General features: G+C 39.5%; 1 protein-coding gene across 9 annotated transcripts in view; it reads right to left on the bottom strand.

The window, feature by feature from the left end:
- mbl (muscleblind) overlaps positions 1-16,151 on the bottom strand; it is a 379,239-nt gene that overhangs the window by 132,305 nt on the left and 230,783 nt on the right. For all 9 annotated transcript variants that reach the window (XR_011237934.1, XM_069505215.1, XM_069505314.1 and 6 more), the window contains one exon: positions 8,054-8,100. The gene's annotated coding sequence lies outside the window, so the exon portion shown is untranslated. The remainder of the gene's footprint in view (positions 1-8,053; positions 8,101-16,151) is intronic.

Here is a 16,151-nt window from a genome sequence, read left to right as displayed (position 1 = left end):
ACCCAGCACACCCGCACGTCACCTGCAGCGGGTTAGCGCGGGGGCTGTGCGGGTGTACGGGGCGTCTCCACCCGGGTTATACATACACGCAGAACTGTTTCTGGAATAATGAATTCAACTTTTCAGATATATTTTAGGAATCTATAGTAGGTATGGTATACCAACCTACTTATCCGCTAAAAATTAAAAATACTTATCTCATAGATAATGCCCGCGACTTCGTTCGTGTAAGTTGCGGTTTTTTAAAAATCCTGTGGGAACTCTTTAATTTTCCGGGATAAAAAGTAGCCTCCAGGATGCAAGCTATATCTGTAACAAATAGATAATGCCCACCATTTCATCGACATGAATTTACTTTTTTTGAAAGTCCCGTGGGAGCTCTTTAATTTTTTGGGATAAAAATCTTATATGTCCTTCCCCGGGATGCAAGCTATCTCTGAAACAAATTTCATCAAACTCGGTCAAGCGAATGGGCCGCGAAAAGTTAGCAGACAGACAAACAGACACATTTTCGCATTTATAACATCAAAGTTACTTCATATTATTATCTGTGTCAATCGGATCGTATTTACATTCTTACCGTGGTTGTCACTAAGTAGATATCAAAATACCTCACGTTCATAAATAATTTACCGAGAACTCCTTTATGAATGTGATCTGATTGTAGCAGTGGCTTGGATTGGATCGATTTCGCATCAATATTTCAATTAATTGCCGTTGCCCGTATTATAATATTTGAAAGTAAATTTCGTATTAATTGATATTGTGTAGGTCGCATAACTCATAAGGTCATTTGCAAGGATGGGCTTTGGTAAATTTCATATATCCTGCTTTATAAGGAATAATACAGTGTTATGTCTGTAATACATACTTTTAACCAAATCATCACAGCATTTTAATCAATTTTAAAAAGTTTAATAGTAAAAAAAAAAGTTTAATATTGTAAGTAGGTACCGCATCGATGTAAGGTACCTACATATTTTCAAATCTGTTATAGCCCGCCCCAATTGAAAAGTCGTTCTCCTTTTATTAAAGGAAATTAATGTGTTTACACGGGATTTAGAAAACCTGAATCCACGCGCACGAATTCGCGGTTAGAAGTCTATTCAAAGTTTTAACATGCCACGTCTCGTTCGTACATTCGTATTTGTCTATGGGATAAGTAGGTCCCCGTGCGAAGCCGGGGCGGGTCAAATAATTTTATTAGACAGATAAACGATTACAAAGACAGCGCAAAATGCGACATTGTTTTGTCAGACTCAATGTTTTGAGATTTTCTGCAAAATAATTTTAACAATCCGGTACAACTTTTTTCTTAAATGAGCCAAATAAGAAACGTTGTATTTAGTGTTCGTGATGAAAGGGAACATGACGTGAACACGGCACCCGAGAAGGGAACGTGGTAAGGTCGCGTTACGCCGCGCCGTTTGAAAGTGAGATGCGAGGCGCCAAGAGAGCAACAAATTAAGTCCCCGCGGGGAAGGCCCGCCCTCACTCGCCGCCCGCCCGCTCGCGATGAGAGCCCGCCCGCGATAACGTCTCGCCGAAGGGAAAACTTGAATATTTCCAACGAATTACATAACCGAATTCGCTGAATAAAAGTTCACGTACGTGCTGCGAGAACTGCTAAACGCTTTTGGAACTTAATGTTCAAATACAGCTAATAATTAGAAATCCAGGTCGACAAAACTCTGCCATAATTTATCTAACCTTTTATGTAACATGTGTATTGTGTATTCACAGAAATTAAGTGGTTAGAACGAGACTTTTATTAAAACCTTCAAACGTTTAACTTTGTAAGAGAATAGTTAATGGAAAATTGATTTCTTTTCCGACAATGAAGTTATAACAAGCGCAAAATATAAAACGACACAGTTAATGACGGACCTATAAAAAAGAAGGAAGAAATGTGCCAATAGCAACGCCTAAGCGGGGGTATAAAATTAAATGGGTAGAAGGCGTTTTTACAAGTTTATCGAGCGTTCTACATCGGGCAGACGTCTAATGGGCTAGCAGGCGCCGAGAACGTTGCCTGTCTGTCTCGGCGGCTAGTGACGTGTCATTCTGCTATGGCGTAGCAATTCGCCACAAGACAAAACCATAACCAGTTTTCAATAGATATAACTAGGATATAACATAGCGTTCGTGAGCAAGTATTGCGCTTGCTTAATTAGGTATGAAATAAAAAGATTGGGTAGAACCAAGTAATTAGGTCTACAACTCAAGCAAGCCAACGTGAACAAAGAACTCGGAATAGTTAGAGCGGCGCGGTTGGCTGCCCCTGGCCTAGCTTTTTATGCGGATTTATCGACTCAAATTAATTGTGTAAGTAAAGAACTGGCGACGTGAGAAACTTGCGTGAAAGCCGATATAGGTTTTCGAAATGCCGCTCATTGTGGTACATAAAATCCGTCCTTGCAGGGGTTACAAACTATTTCACTTTATTCAGAAATCGGATTGCAAAAGTTGTAATATATATCTTCACTGTTTTAAATTATTGAGTGAGAAAAATTCGGTAGGTAAGTATTAAACGAATTACTTAATTTACTGATCTATAATATCAGATAAAATTTTAAAGTAAATAAATAAATAAAATCTTTAATATCTTAACAAACATGTAGTTTAACAAGCTTTAGTGTAAGGCCCTGCCTCCTGAGGTAGTGTAAACTGTGTTTCAGGAGGCAGTATAGTATTGTATTTTTTACCAGTTGTTACTTATTTTACCGTGAGTTTATGCAATAAAAAATGATGGCGTAATATGCTTTTGGGTTAAGTATAAAAATAAAATTCAAATTTTGATGCACTTGGTAAACTAGAGCGATGCAACAAAATATGTAAACGTTTGGTAGCATTTTAAATGCTCATACAAACGACACCCGGCCTCTGAAGCGTCATGGCAGACCACAATCTCATTTACGCTTGCTACTAGAAAGGCGACGCGTCGAAAATGAAATGTGATCATAACATAGCTCAGCAAACCCACTCAGTACTTTTTAACCGACTTAAAAAAAGGAGGAGGTTCTCAATTCGTCGGAATCTTTTTTTAATTATAGATTTTAGATTAAATATATTTTAAAAAGTGGTGATAGCCTAGTAGAGTGGTGATAACTGATAACCTAGGAGCAGTGATAGCCTAGGCCCTAGAGGTTAAGATGTCAACCTTCTATTCGTGAGGTCGAAGGTTCGATCCATGGCACGAACTTCTAACTTTTCGGAGCTATGTGCGTTTTAAGCAATTAATAATGTTTTCATAATGTTCTCAAAAGCGTGTACCTAAATCCGCCAATTCGAACTAGGCCAGCGCGCGTGGCGGATTATGCCCTTAGCCCTTCTCATTCTCATCACAACCGTTGTTAACCAATTTTCAATAGGGTACAGCATAAGTAGCGACTACAATTCTTAGGACATTCCTCATACAAGCATCTGCAACCGTATAGCTAATCTTCTACATTCGCATCTCCCGTCCCGAATTGTCGTCGTTTCATGCAAAGAATTGATATATAGTAAAGACAAAAGTTTTGTGGTGTCCTAAATCACGATAGAGCTCTATAGATTAAACCTATACAAGTGATGATCGTACGCACGATCGGTTCTGCATAGCGACATATCAGGCCACAATCTCATTTACCTCACCAACTACGGTGTTACGGCGGAAATGTGACGCGATTATCCACCGTTTACTGTCCCTTTACATAACGCACCTGTTATAACATAACTATCAACCTCGGAATTATTCAAGTTAGGTATAGTGCGCGCAATACAAGTAGTCCAATCCGAAATTGCATCATGGCGATTTGCGCAGGTCATAGACTAAGGATTAAACACAGAAGCCCATGCTGAGATCTGTTTTTGTACAATGCGCAGTCATACGCCTCGAGTTCAGATTGGATTACCTATTTTGCGTGCTTCGTTTTTGTTTGTAATTACTTACTTATTTTGCCACCACTTTGGTTTCCCAAGATAAAAATAGCCGTAATAATAAAAAAATATGCACTACATAGACATGGCTTATAGACTTTTTTTATACATTTGACGTGCATAAATCATATATAGGCACGCACAACAGACGGAAACGTTTAAGTGCGGAAACCAGCCCAGAATGAAGAAGATCATATATAGGCAAGCAATGTGTATTTTTATTAGCAAGGGTGTTTTAAGCTTTGTAAGAAACAAAAAAATAGTACAGGCATATATATAAATTAATAAACAAATAAAAAATCAAACGGCAAACGGCACTTTCGAATTTATAATAATAGGTATTTTAAATTAAGTACGGGTAAGACCCTGTATTGAAATGCTTGTAGCCTCTGGCTCCAAACACGTAATTACTGGCTTCACTTTTCTTATTTCACGCAAATATGAAGACGAATGAAGGAGTTCTCCATTAAGGATTTTCCGCTCAGTAATTGAGCGAATTAAAGCGATGCTCCGGCAATCATTTTTTGGCGAATGAATTTATTCCATTTAGAAGACATTGTACTTGGAATTAGATTTAAATCTTGTGCAAAATTAAATAATGTTTAGGATGGAATTTCTAGCGGCCCAATACGCTAAGGCTGAGAGATAAGAACGCCCTTGAATTTGCTCAGACTTTACTTAGAAACAAAGCGAAACAGATTGATGGAAGAGCACTGACCTCTACTAATACAAGTACGCTGGACTTGCTATTGCAGACCTGTTTTTGAAGCAACTTGATTATTTGCATATAAGCAAGTTGACGACATTTTGGCGCTGATAGCAGCAGTGAGCAGCAGTGAGCGTCATGTGAGCGTACTCGGAACTAAATATTAGTGATGAGAGTTGAGACATCTGTCAACATAGTGTCAACACGAAGACTGTTTTATACAAAGTGTCAATTTTATTTCCCGGTTCACTCGGTGAGGCGCTTCGAATCTGAAGATTCGAAGGCCAAAAAATTACTGGCATCTAGTATGGCACACCTTACCAAACGTAAGTATACTTCTAGATATTGTTCTGTGTGGAAGAGAGTAGAGACATAAATCTGTCTCGTTTTAACTATAAGTAAGTCTGAGCGAAGTCAGAGCACACCCTATAGATCTAAGCCTGAGTAGGCGGACAAGATTTTATTCATGAGATCGTTACAGTTCGTCTGCAATTATTATAATCTTATCTATAGCAGGAAATTTAGGAGAGATATTCAAAGCGGAATAGTTCTCCTTGAACTTTGCGAGTGGAACATTTTCTTGGAAAAGCAGTGTTCTTTGGGAAGTAGAGTGATTCCGAGCCGCTTACACAAGCGCCCGCTCCGGGACTGCATAATACATTGAAGCGAATGCACCGCAGTTTGATCCCTTTCTAGACAAGGTAAGTACGACTGGAAACTTCTCATGATGTTACCTCTACTTTTCTGCCAAGTACGGACATGAACGACTAAGTCTTTACGGTCTCAACGTAAATTGACAAAGTTTTAGGGATGTCATCTCTTTGTCTTCTTACACAGGAATATCGGCTGCGTTCAATTATTTATGACTAATCGCTTCCGAAACTTTGCGAGAGCAAAGTTTGTGGAAAGTATAAATGGCTGCGAATCCACATTGGAACCTTTAAGTTATTACTTACGGAGTACGGAGTATACGCAGGATTGTGCCCTTGGAACTTACAAACTAGTTACATTCAATGATCAATCAAAGTTTTTCTGGTTTTGATTTGTTAATCTACAGTAGGTAGTGTTCTGGAGTGCAGAACGCGGACCGCAATGTGAGACGACCTCCAGTCTGACTGACCAAATACCTCCAGCAGTGGGTGGGAGGAAGTGGGTGGGTGACGAAGGCGAAGGATCATATTTAGTGGCGTGCTTTCTAAACCTTTGTGTAGCAGTAAACGCATACAGGCTGACGGAAATATACTTCAAATTCAGCGACGAAAACCAGGAATATTTTTTTACATGTTGTAATATCAAATTTTTAAGATATTTAGTGGCTAAGTAAAGATTTTGCTTATATTAATACCTAATCTTTATTTACTTTTATGCATATTATTTATATATTATTATCATTATGACTGAATTGAAAAGCTGATGCTGTTGGCATTTATAGGTAAAGGTCGTATTTCGAAAACTTTTCTGAGGATGTTATATTTTGTTATTTAAATAAGTGGTAGATATATCTAAATCATTAATATATTAAGCCAAAGTGCATACTTAAAACTTTTTTATTGATTGATAATATTGACTTCCTGTTATTTAAGTAAAAAATATATATAAAATGCAGTTTAATAGCCATAAATGTGAACTAAATATAGAAATTGACTAATTTGTCTTCAGTGTGTAGATTCATGAGGATGTCGTTGGACTAACGCCCAGTTCCGTTTGATGTTGGTATTCGTATAATATAATATTACCTATCGATAGCGACTAATGATCTTTATTTAAATAAACTATACTTAATACTTAATAATATTATAATATTCAGGAATTGTCGTATTTTACCACCTAACTTATTACCTGAACGATATCGAGTTGAAACTACATATACCTTACATAATAAAGAGTTTGTTACTATGGTAAAACACAAAAGACGTTACGAATGGCTTAAGTCTTATAAAGCCTCCACTTCAAGTTATCCGGAAATGGCTTAAACGAGTGCCAGCCAAAGTGTAAAAGCCGATCCTTTATGTTGTACCGAAAACGCTGTATACCGGTAAACTTGACAGCGCCGATCGCTCGGCTAATTATACAGGTACGTTGGGTCGTACGTAGCCCAATACAGGATTGCCGAATGCATTCGCCGAACGCGTTAGGTCAACGTATACAAGGGGCATAAGAATAAGGAATTGAAAGTAAAGTAGGTAGAAGGGGAGCGACGTTTATTAATGTGGATTGGTTCGGTAGCTCCAGACAATAGCTCATGTTTCTTCAGGTCCGTACACCGCAACGGATCTACACAAGGCAGGTAAATGACTATCTGCATTAGCAATTCAGACAGGCCAAGCTAACAAAACAACAACTTTCTCTTTTATGTCTGAACAAGAACAATATTGCTAGCTGTTTAGGTACCTACTGCAGTTACAGTACGCCCAGAGAAATAAGAATAAGTAGAGAAGTGTCGTATTGTTGCCCGGCCCAGCCGTGCCTATGGGTACCTACTACCTAGTGAATTGACCTATCATTGCGCGTCATTACAAAAGAAGACTTTTACGTAGCTCTACAGTTTAACCTATGTATATATATAAAAAGGAAAGGCTGACCGACTGACTAACTGACTAACTGTGATAGATAAGTATCAACGCACAGCTCAAACTACTGGACGCATCGGGCTGAAGTATGCAGATAGCTATTATTACGTAGACATCCGCTAAGAAAGGATTTTTGTAAATCCAAACCCCTAAAAGGGGGGGTAAAAGAGGTGTTTGAAATTTGTATTGTCCGCACGGACAAAGTCGCGAGCATAAGCTAGTTTGCTATGACTGCTAGAGATGCTTTCAAATAGTTATTTTTGGCGCGAATTAAAAAAAATCGGCGCTACGCGAATCGAAGCGTCCAGACATACCATTTCTATTACATTATTTAGAGTTCTGTGAGTAAGGTTATCGCGTACGGCTGCAAAAACCATAAGTAACGAAATCATTTGTCGCTATTGAAAATCTGAGCGAAGTCATATATAAGAGGAGCGGGATAAAAATGCGTGAGCAGTGGTCACACTTTAGCACTGATCTTTGCTACTGTTGCTTTCATGGCTGCGCGCGATGCAGCAGATCTTTGCAGCGATGATACTAGCATTTTGAGTTCGTAGGAATATGCGTTTATTGTGACTCTTGCGGTTCGTCTGGGAATAGATATAACGTATCGATAACGAGTACGAGCACGCAGTTGTACTGCGTGTCTATTGAGTCTACTCCGTGTTTCGTTTACAGTAAGTATATAAAATGTCAACCGTATATCAGAGTACATAAAGCTGAGTTTAAGTTGTTATCAAAAAAACGCGGCTCCACTGCACTCCGTCATGACGGCTATTGTACCGCAATATACAGCGCAAAATTGTTTTTAGTTATCTATTAGGTACCTATCATGCAAAAAATCTTGAACGTCACTTACTTAAAAGCCGAGCTCCTTGAAAATATTGTATGACTCCGAGCCGAAATCTGTAAAGAAAAAAATATGTTTGTAGCATAATTTATACAAATATTTTCAATCAATCATTTTATTATACCTAGCTTTCGAGAAGGTTTCTGACATGGTACCATCAATGCTAATAAATACTAATATTGTTAATGCGAAAGTGTGTCTGTCTGTCTGCTAACTTTTCACGGCTCAACAGTTTAACCGATTTTGATGAAATTTGGTACAGAGTTAGTTTACATTCCGGGAAAGGACATAGGCTACTTTTTATCTCGGAAAATCAAGAGTTCCCACGGGATTTTTAGAAAACCTTAATCCACGCGGACGAAGTCGCGGGCGTCATCTCGTATATAATAGGTTTAAGCACAAACGTACATTATTTTTGGTTCGGCTATAAACACAATACAATCAAAGCGACACTTTTTCTGGCAGATTTTGTATACTTATAGAACTAGTGACTACGTAGGTAGGCGTACGTATCTTTTCACAAAGGTCTTTATCTAATTTTATACTTGTCGATTTAGCTCAGAGATTGAGTAGAACCGAATTAGCTTCAATAAAGCTCTATGCTAGCCGCGGGTGATATTTAGAGGTAAAGGTGAAGATCAATTCTTAAGTGATATAATTTAAGTTCGGCGAACACACATCGCCGCACGAATATAAAACTAAACCAATTACAAGTTTTCCAATATGCCCGGCAAATTATACCGATGTTAAACTCGCAATGGCTCCTCAACGCGCCTTCTTGCCGAGTTCGTCGGGAATTTGAACTTCGGGGTTTGTAATGCGCCTTAACTCATTTACACACACTGATATTATATACACACTAGATGATGCCCACGATTTCGTTCGCTTGGATTTAGGTTTTTTAAAAATCCCACGGATGACTTTCTTTCTAATTCTTTTCAGCCTATGTCCTTCTCTGGAATATAGGCTACCTCTGTACGAAATTTCGTCAAAATCGGTTAAATTGTTGGGCCGTGAAAAGCTAGCAGACAGACAGACAAACAGACACACTTTCACATTTATAATATTAATATGGATATGGATTAGATTACTCGTTCGTCTTTTTTACGCGATTTCGTCTGTCTGCGTGTATTTAGATTTTTTAAGATCCCGTTGAATTCCCCAAAATCCCTTCTTACACTGGAATTCATAGCCAAGATTCGGGCTTCTTTAGAGGAAATTCAAACGACATGTGTTATGTCGTCTCTATGAATTTCAATGTATGTGCGTCACATTACATTATAGACAGATCTTGTACGAAAATCTTAAGTTTCTAGACCCAACGGTACAAGTTACCAATGTGCCAAATTTAGATATTCCATACCTTGTTACAATAATTTGAAAGTAAAGTCAAAACACCTTGTAAGTTTACAATAAACTTGGTTTGTCAAACGATGTTTTATGAAACAGTTCGTTTGGTAGGTACTATCTAATAAACAATTTTAAGTTATTATTATCGCCAACCTATAATTTTAAAATTATTACGCCATAGAACCCCGGTCGAGCTGAAACAATAAATGAGGCGCCTGCAGTATTTGCAGTGCAATCACGTAGTCATTCTAGTTACATAATCCTCTTTTGCAATACGAAGCGAAAAAGCTGCGCTTAAAAACTCCATTACGGGGCGGCATTCGTTTCGCCGTGTCACAATACGCGTTAACCGACAAAATGAGAGCGTCCTAGCTAGTTACGGAAATAAAAGCCGTTAAGCTTTGCATACACCGCGACGCGATCAGATCGTGCGCGAGACACACGCGAAATCCGTCTGTTGGGTTTAGGAGAACAGAAATAAGAAGAAAATCTGAAAAGGATAGATTTATTCCGAGAAATAAATGGCAGTAAAGCAATGTTAGCCGCCACGAGATCAAAAATCAAATAATAGCGTTTAAAAATAAACAAAAACAATGATCTAGATAACATTTTTTGGAATTGTAACTATCCATTTTATAAAAACCAATACAAAAACTGTCAAAATGTCTTTATTCCTCAGATAAACATTATTTGGGGATAGAAAATTCGGTGCTAACCAAATCATTACCTAAATAACATCAGAGAAATGTAATGTAAATACAGTAGGTAGATACAGAAAGGAAGGAAGAGAAAACAGAGGAAAAGATCGCATTAAAAACTAAGATTTTTATTTTTTTATTTTATTCGTTTATTAGTAATCAGCAGCGATACAGATAACGTATTATTATTATAATGCATATGCAATATGCATACTAAACAATTTTATTAATTTCGAAGTTTTAAAGGTCCATACTCACTTCGCTACTCTTAGCTTAAGTGCGTTAGGATCTTAAAACATTGCGTTTGGATCTTAAAACATTCACTCTTTTATGTACAAAGATGCTAATGCAGCGACATTATCGTGTATGTGAACCTTAATCATGAATCGGGGCAACTGTAGCTCGCGAGTGAAGTCAGGTAAACACTACTATTTGCCTAACCGCCCCTCCCGCGCGTCGGGCTGCAGCCTGCAGCTAGGATTTGTGACATCCTACGGTAAACTGAGACTCTAGAGAGCTTTTCGGGTTATGGTTCATTAATTTTAAAGCAAGTAAGTAAATTAACATAAAACTTTTACTTTAACAGGTTTTTGTACATTATATATTGACAATTCATTATTTACTATAGGTCCTCGGTCATCAGTATTAATTTGGATACTAGGGTTTGCCCACGGCTTCATTCTCGTAATGATTTCGAAAAGTTCGGCCTTATTCCTTGTCTACATTACAACGGGAAACTGTACAAAATTCTAGCTTACTAAGCCCAAGAGTTTAGTCTGAGCATTGATGAGTCAGTGAGTCCGGACTTTTCTTGTTACTAGCTTATGCTCGCGACTTCGTGCGCGTGGACTACACAAATTTCATACCTCTATTTCACCCCCTCAGAGGTTGAATTTTCAAAAATACTTTCTTAGCGGATGCCTACGTCATATATCTGCATGCCAAATTTCAGCCCGATCCGTCCAGTAGTTCGAGCTGTGCGTTGATAGATCAGTCAGCCAGTCAGTCAGTCACCTTTTCCTTTTATATCTTTAGATTAATTATATGAGATTAGATTATCTTTGCATAATCAGAATTGAAGAGTAAGAAGTTGGAATCCGAATTTGAATGAAAAAAATGTGTTTGGTAACCACGAGAATTAATTATACCAAAAATGACAGATCCTTACTCTTCAGGATTTAGGTGTAGGTAGGTACCTACCTACACTAATCAGTGCTTCTACAGTATGATTAATAATGTTATATTTGTATAGAGACGAAATTCTTGTGAGATGTTCAATAAGAATCCTTCGCAAGATCCGAAAATTATTAATGAAAAATTCGATATACTTAATGGTGTTTTTGATTATTTATGTTTAACGTTATAGACAGGTGCGTGGCTTAGATTGCAAAAATCTATTAACATGGAGTAAGTTGTAACGTAGCAAGGAGGTTGGGGTTGGCAACGTCCTTACTACGTACATGAGATAGGAATTATACCTGACTTCGACTGATCGGGAGGTCTTTAAAGCAAACACGAATCGCACACAAAAACATAATCATTTATTTACTTCTACTTGTTAAGATTACCTTTTACAACAATTAATCTATATGACCGCTTTTATTCGGCTACTAAGGAATGATGATTTATATAATTCTACAACATACAATTCTATATACGGAGGGAAGATTTCTTAAACACGGACATCGGTACGCGGGTACCGGCGGCGGGTCTATAACGCAGATCGCGTCGCGGACGGCGGAGGGGAGCGAGACGCGCGGGGGGAACGGACGGTAGCTGCGGCCGGCAGGCTGAAGGCCTGGACGGTGCTGGATGCTACCGGAGTCTCTCAACCTCTTCACCCTGGCCGAGCAGCGAGAAATCACACCGGCCGCAGTGGGCGAAGGCGCTGAGAGACTGTCGTGAACTCGTGGACGTTGCCCTATTTATAGTCTGGGGGGCGTGGCCTACTCGGTGGTGTGATCGCTCGGCGGCGGTCGGCGGCGGTCGGTGGTGTGTTCGGTCGCGGCGCCTCCGAGATGCTTCCCCAGCGCGTTGTTCCCAGGCTGCCTGTGACTTCCTCGTCACACTCCCCTCCTCCGCTGGAAGATTTTTTCCTGTAAGGAAAAAATCACTGGATCAACAGGAAACGGGAAAAAATCTCTGAAAAAAAAATCTTCTTTTATGAGGGTAGTTCATCCCTCTTTTCTCTTATTGCTCGTGGACACTCTGTCCATGTTTTCGGTCATTGATATTAAAATCTACTAGATGTGCTTCTTGCCATCGTTCGGTATCGGGTAATGTCGTATCTATGCTATACTGACATCTTTATCTACGTTCGACGTTGAAATCCGGTTGTTATTGTAGGTATACTTGTTCGCTGTTAAGCCGACTAATGGAATATTTCCAGGTCTTTTATATTTGCGGTGTGTACGGAACTTCTCCAAAGATCGGTCGGAAGAGTATTCGGCGTATCGGTTCTGGTCGGTATCGGATTTATTAATATAGTTTTGTCGGTGTTCCCTCCAATTATAATTTAAACCTATTTTTTGATTACGCGGAACATTTGCTTTCTCCCGGGTTTGATTCTTAACTACGGATTTATTTATGTTTTCTTGTCTATACGTATTTGTAGTATTACGTATTTGCCGGATTATTTTTATCGGTTTCAAGCCATGCGAGCTTGAATTTATTTTCTCGGAGTTTTCGGATTTTACGGTACGGACGGTTTGACATTTTATTTGTTGTTCGGGTAGTCGGATCGCTTTATTTTGAACCGCTGGTTTTTGTGTCCTAGGGTTGTCACGTAGAGGTTTTTTCCACACTATGGTGAGTCCTAGTCTGTGTAAAAGGTCCATTCCTATAATCATCGCTGTTGTCGATGGTAGATAGTTGACTTCATGTATCAAGTTTTGTCCATTTACTTCCAGTTCAATATTGATTACCTTATCGGTTTTTATTTCAGATCCATCAGCTAATCTTATTCTGTTTTGTTTTTCCGTTATCCCTTTTACCTTTCCCTTAATTCGGTCCATAATTTCTTTGTTTATGAACGTTTTCGTTGAGCCTGTATCTACTAGTGCTCTAAACGTTTTTCCATATATTTTGGCGTTGACAAACATTCTGTTGTCCCCATTACCCTGGGTGTTCGCCGTGTATGCTTCTAGTTTTGTTTTGCTCGTATCCCCGGTTTTCTTACAGCAATTCCGTGTTAACTTCCCCAGTAGCCCACACTGACTGCAGAAAATAATTTGTTTGCCTCTGCACTCTTGAGATCTGTGATTTTTCTTGCCACATTTCCAGCAGCAGGCTTGTGGGTCGTAATTCGGGTATATTAATCTTTTTTCGGCTCTGGGTTCTATAACTTTTGGGGTTTCGGAAGTTATTTCGATTAGGCTTAATTGGATTTCACTGTCTCCATGATCGGACATCGGTCTGTCGAGTGAGTTGTACTTATCTTGGTTTGAAGTAATTTTCTCGTATTCAGTTGCTAGTTCGACCAGTTCCCTCAGTGTGCTGAAGTCTTTACTTTTTGTATACAATTTATAATTTGGGTTCATGTTGTCGTAGATTCTATCTAACTGATCGGCTGGTTTCATTTTTCCATATCGCCTCATTAAGGTTTTCAGGTCGGTCAAGTATTCTATAAAATTTTCTCGGTGTTTTTGTCTTCTATTTATTATGGTTTCCAGCAGGTTTCTCTCGTAATCTCTCGGAAAATAGTATAATTTGAAATTGTCTGTAAAATCTTTCCAGCTTTTCCAGTCTAGCTTATTATTTCGGTACCATAGAGAAGCTCTTCCACTTAAGCATCTAGGTATTAGGTGTATGATCTTGTTTCTATCAACTCCTAATGTTTCGGTGAGTTCTTCGATTCTTTCGAGGAACTCTACAGCATCCCCGGTTGTGTCGAATTGTATATTCCATCGGGTTACGGCCTTGTCAAATTCTTTCAAATAATTTTCGTTGCTCATGATGCAGTACTTAAAATTTTTGCTTTTTCGGTCGGATAATCGGATTTTTCGAATTGAGTTTTAAACGGATTTTTTGATTTCTGCCGAACGGATTCACAGATTGTCGCGTTTCTAAGTCCTTAGTCAAAATGCTTCGATGTAGGATTGCGACTTAAGTCTGGTTTTCTATCGGATCGGTATCGGAACGAACGTGTCGTATCGGTATCGGAACGAACGTATCGTATCGGTGTCGGATTGGTCTCGGATCGTCGCGTCTATTGTCCCCCTTTGAGATAGACGGTTACGACTGTTGCGGTACGGTAAAATTGATTTCGGTGGGTACGGTACGGTAACTTTGGTTTTTATGCGTTCCCCTCTGGTCTGTTTCGTAAGATCGTTTTTCGGTTATTGTCTGTCTATTTAGAGTGTACTTTGTATTTTGTTGTGACGATGAGATGTTTATCCTTTGGCTTAGTAGCTAAGAATTAGCATCTATTTCACGTTGTTCTTTATACGTGTACTTAAAGTTTTCTTAGATATAACCGGATCAGATATTCGCACTCACAGTCGACACGAGGGTAATCGCACCGACTTATCTGCGAGAACTTGTATCTGTTTTTATTTCGTGTAAATACGATCTTGTCTTTGTGTGTTACACGCGGGTCAGATATTCCGTCTCACCTGCGAGCAGCGAGGGTAATCGCACCGCCTGTGAGGGTTCGTATCTGTCATATTTCGTAAAAATACGATCTTGTGTTTGTGTGAGTTACACGCGGGTCAGATATTTACTCTCCCATGCGAGCAGCGAGGGTAATCGCACCGCCTGTGAGGGTTTGTATCTGTAATATTTCGTAAAAATATACGGGTGTAACAAAATCGTCAGGTTCCCTATGTCTTCGGTACGGATTTTTTTTTTTTTTTTACTTTTAACGGACGCGGCGTTTCTTTACGCGGCGTGGAACCCGGACGGTGGGTTATTTACGTGGGCGCCAATGTAACGTAGCAAGGAGGTTGGGGTTGGCAACGTCCTTACTACGTACATGAGATAGGAATTATACCTGACTTCGACTGATCGGGAGGTCTTTAAAGCAAACACGAATCGCACACAAAAACATAATCATTTATTTACTTCTACTTGTTAAGATTACCTTTTACAACAATTAATCTATATGACCGCTTTTATTCGGCTACTAAGGAATGATGATTTATATAATTCTACAACATACAATTCTATATACGGAGGGAAGATTTCTTAAACACGGACATCGGTACGCGGGTACCGGCGGCGGGTCTATAACGCAGATCGCGTCGCGGACGGCGGAGGGGAGCGAGACGCGCGGGGGGAACGGACGGTAGCTGCGGCCGGCAGGCTGAAGGCCTGGACGGTGCTGGATGCTACCGGAGTCTCTCAACCTCTTCACCCTGGCCGAGCAGCGAGAAATCACACCGGCCGCAGTGGGCGAAGGCGCTGAGAGACTGTCGTGAACTCGTGGACGTTGCCCTATTTATAGTCTGGGGGGCGTGGCCTACTCGGTGGTGTGATCGCTCGGCGGCGGTCGGCGGCGGTCGGTGGTGTGTTCGGTCGCGGCGCCTCCGAGATGCTTCCCCAGCGCGTTGTTCCCAGGCTGCCTGTGACTTCCTCGTCACAAAGTTAAATAAAAATTCTCTTAACGCAAGCCTGATAATAGCCCTACGACACGCTAATCATTTAAACGAGTGAAGGTTGAAACATGCATTTACGTAAGCGTCAAACTGTGAAAGGTTATGCTCACGGCGGTTAGTCGACGGTTCGTCGTTTTGTAAAATATCTGAAATGAGAGAATTCAAAAGCCAGTTTGGAGACTATACAGCTTAATGAAAATGAGACTGGCGCATGCATGTCACTATTTCATTTAGAAAAGGCTACATAAGTTTTATGTAAAAATCTGTGGCTTGCAATGAATTGAAATACATTTTAAATAGCTGTAACAGAGTTTAATGAAATTATGAACGTAATTTTTTAGGTCCAGTGCTTCTCTGATGTTCCGTTTTGAGTCAGAAATAGGTTGTCTTGCAAAAAAATAAAATAATAGAAGTTATTAAAGAACGTAGGCTGAATTAATCGAAGTGCCCGGCACGTCGCACGTA

The sequence above is a fragment of the Maniola hyperantus genome, chromosome 1 (genome assembly GCF_902806685.2).
Source record: "Maniola hyperantus chromosome 1, iAphHyp1.2, whole genome shotgun sequence".
Classification (NCBI taxonomy): domain Eukaryota; kingdom Metazoa; phylum Arthropoda; class Insecta; order Lepidoptera; family Nymphalidae; genus Maniola; species Maniola hyperantus.
The sequence above is the reverse complement of the archived record's forward strand: the minus strand, read 5'-3'. Positions and strand labels throughout refer to the sequence as shown.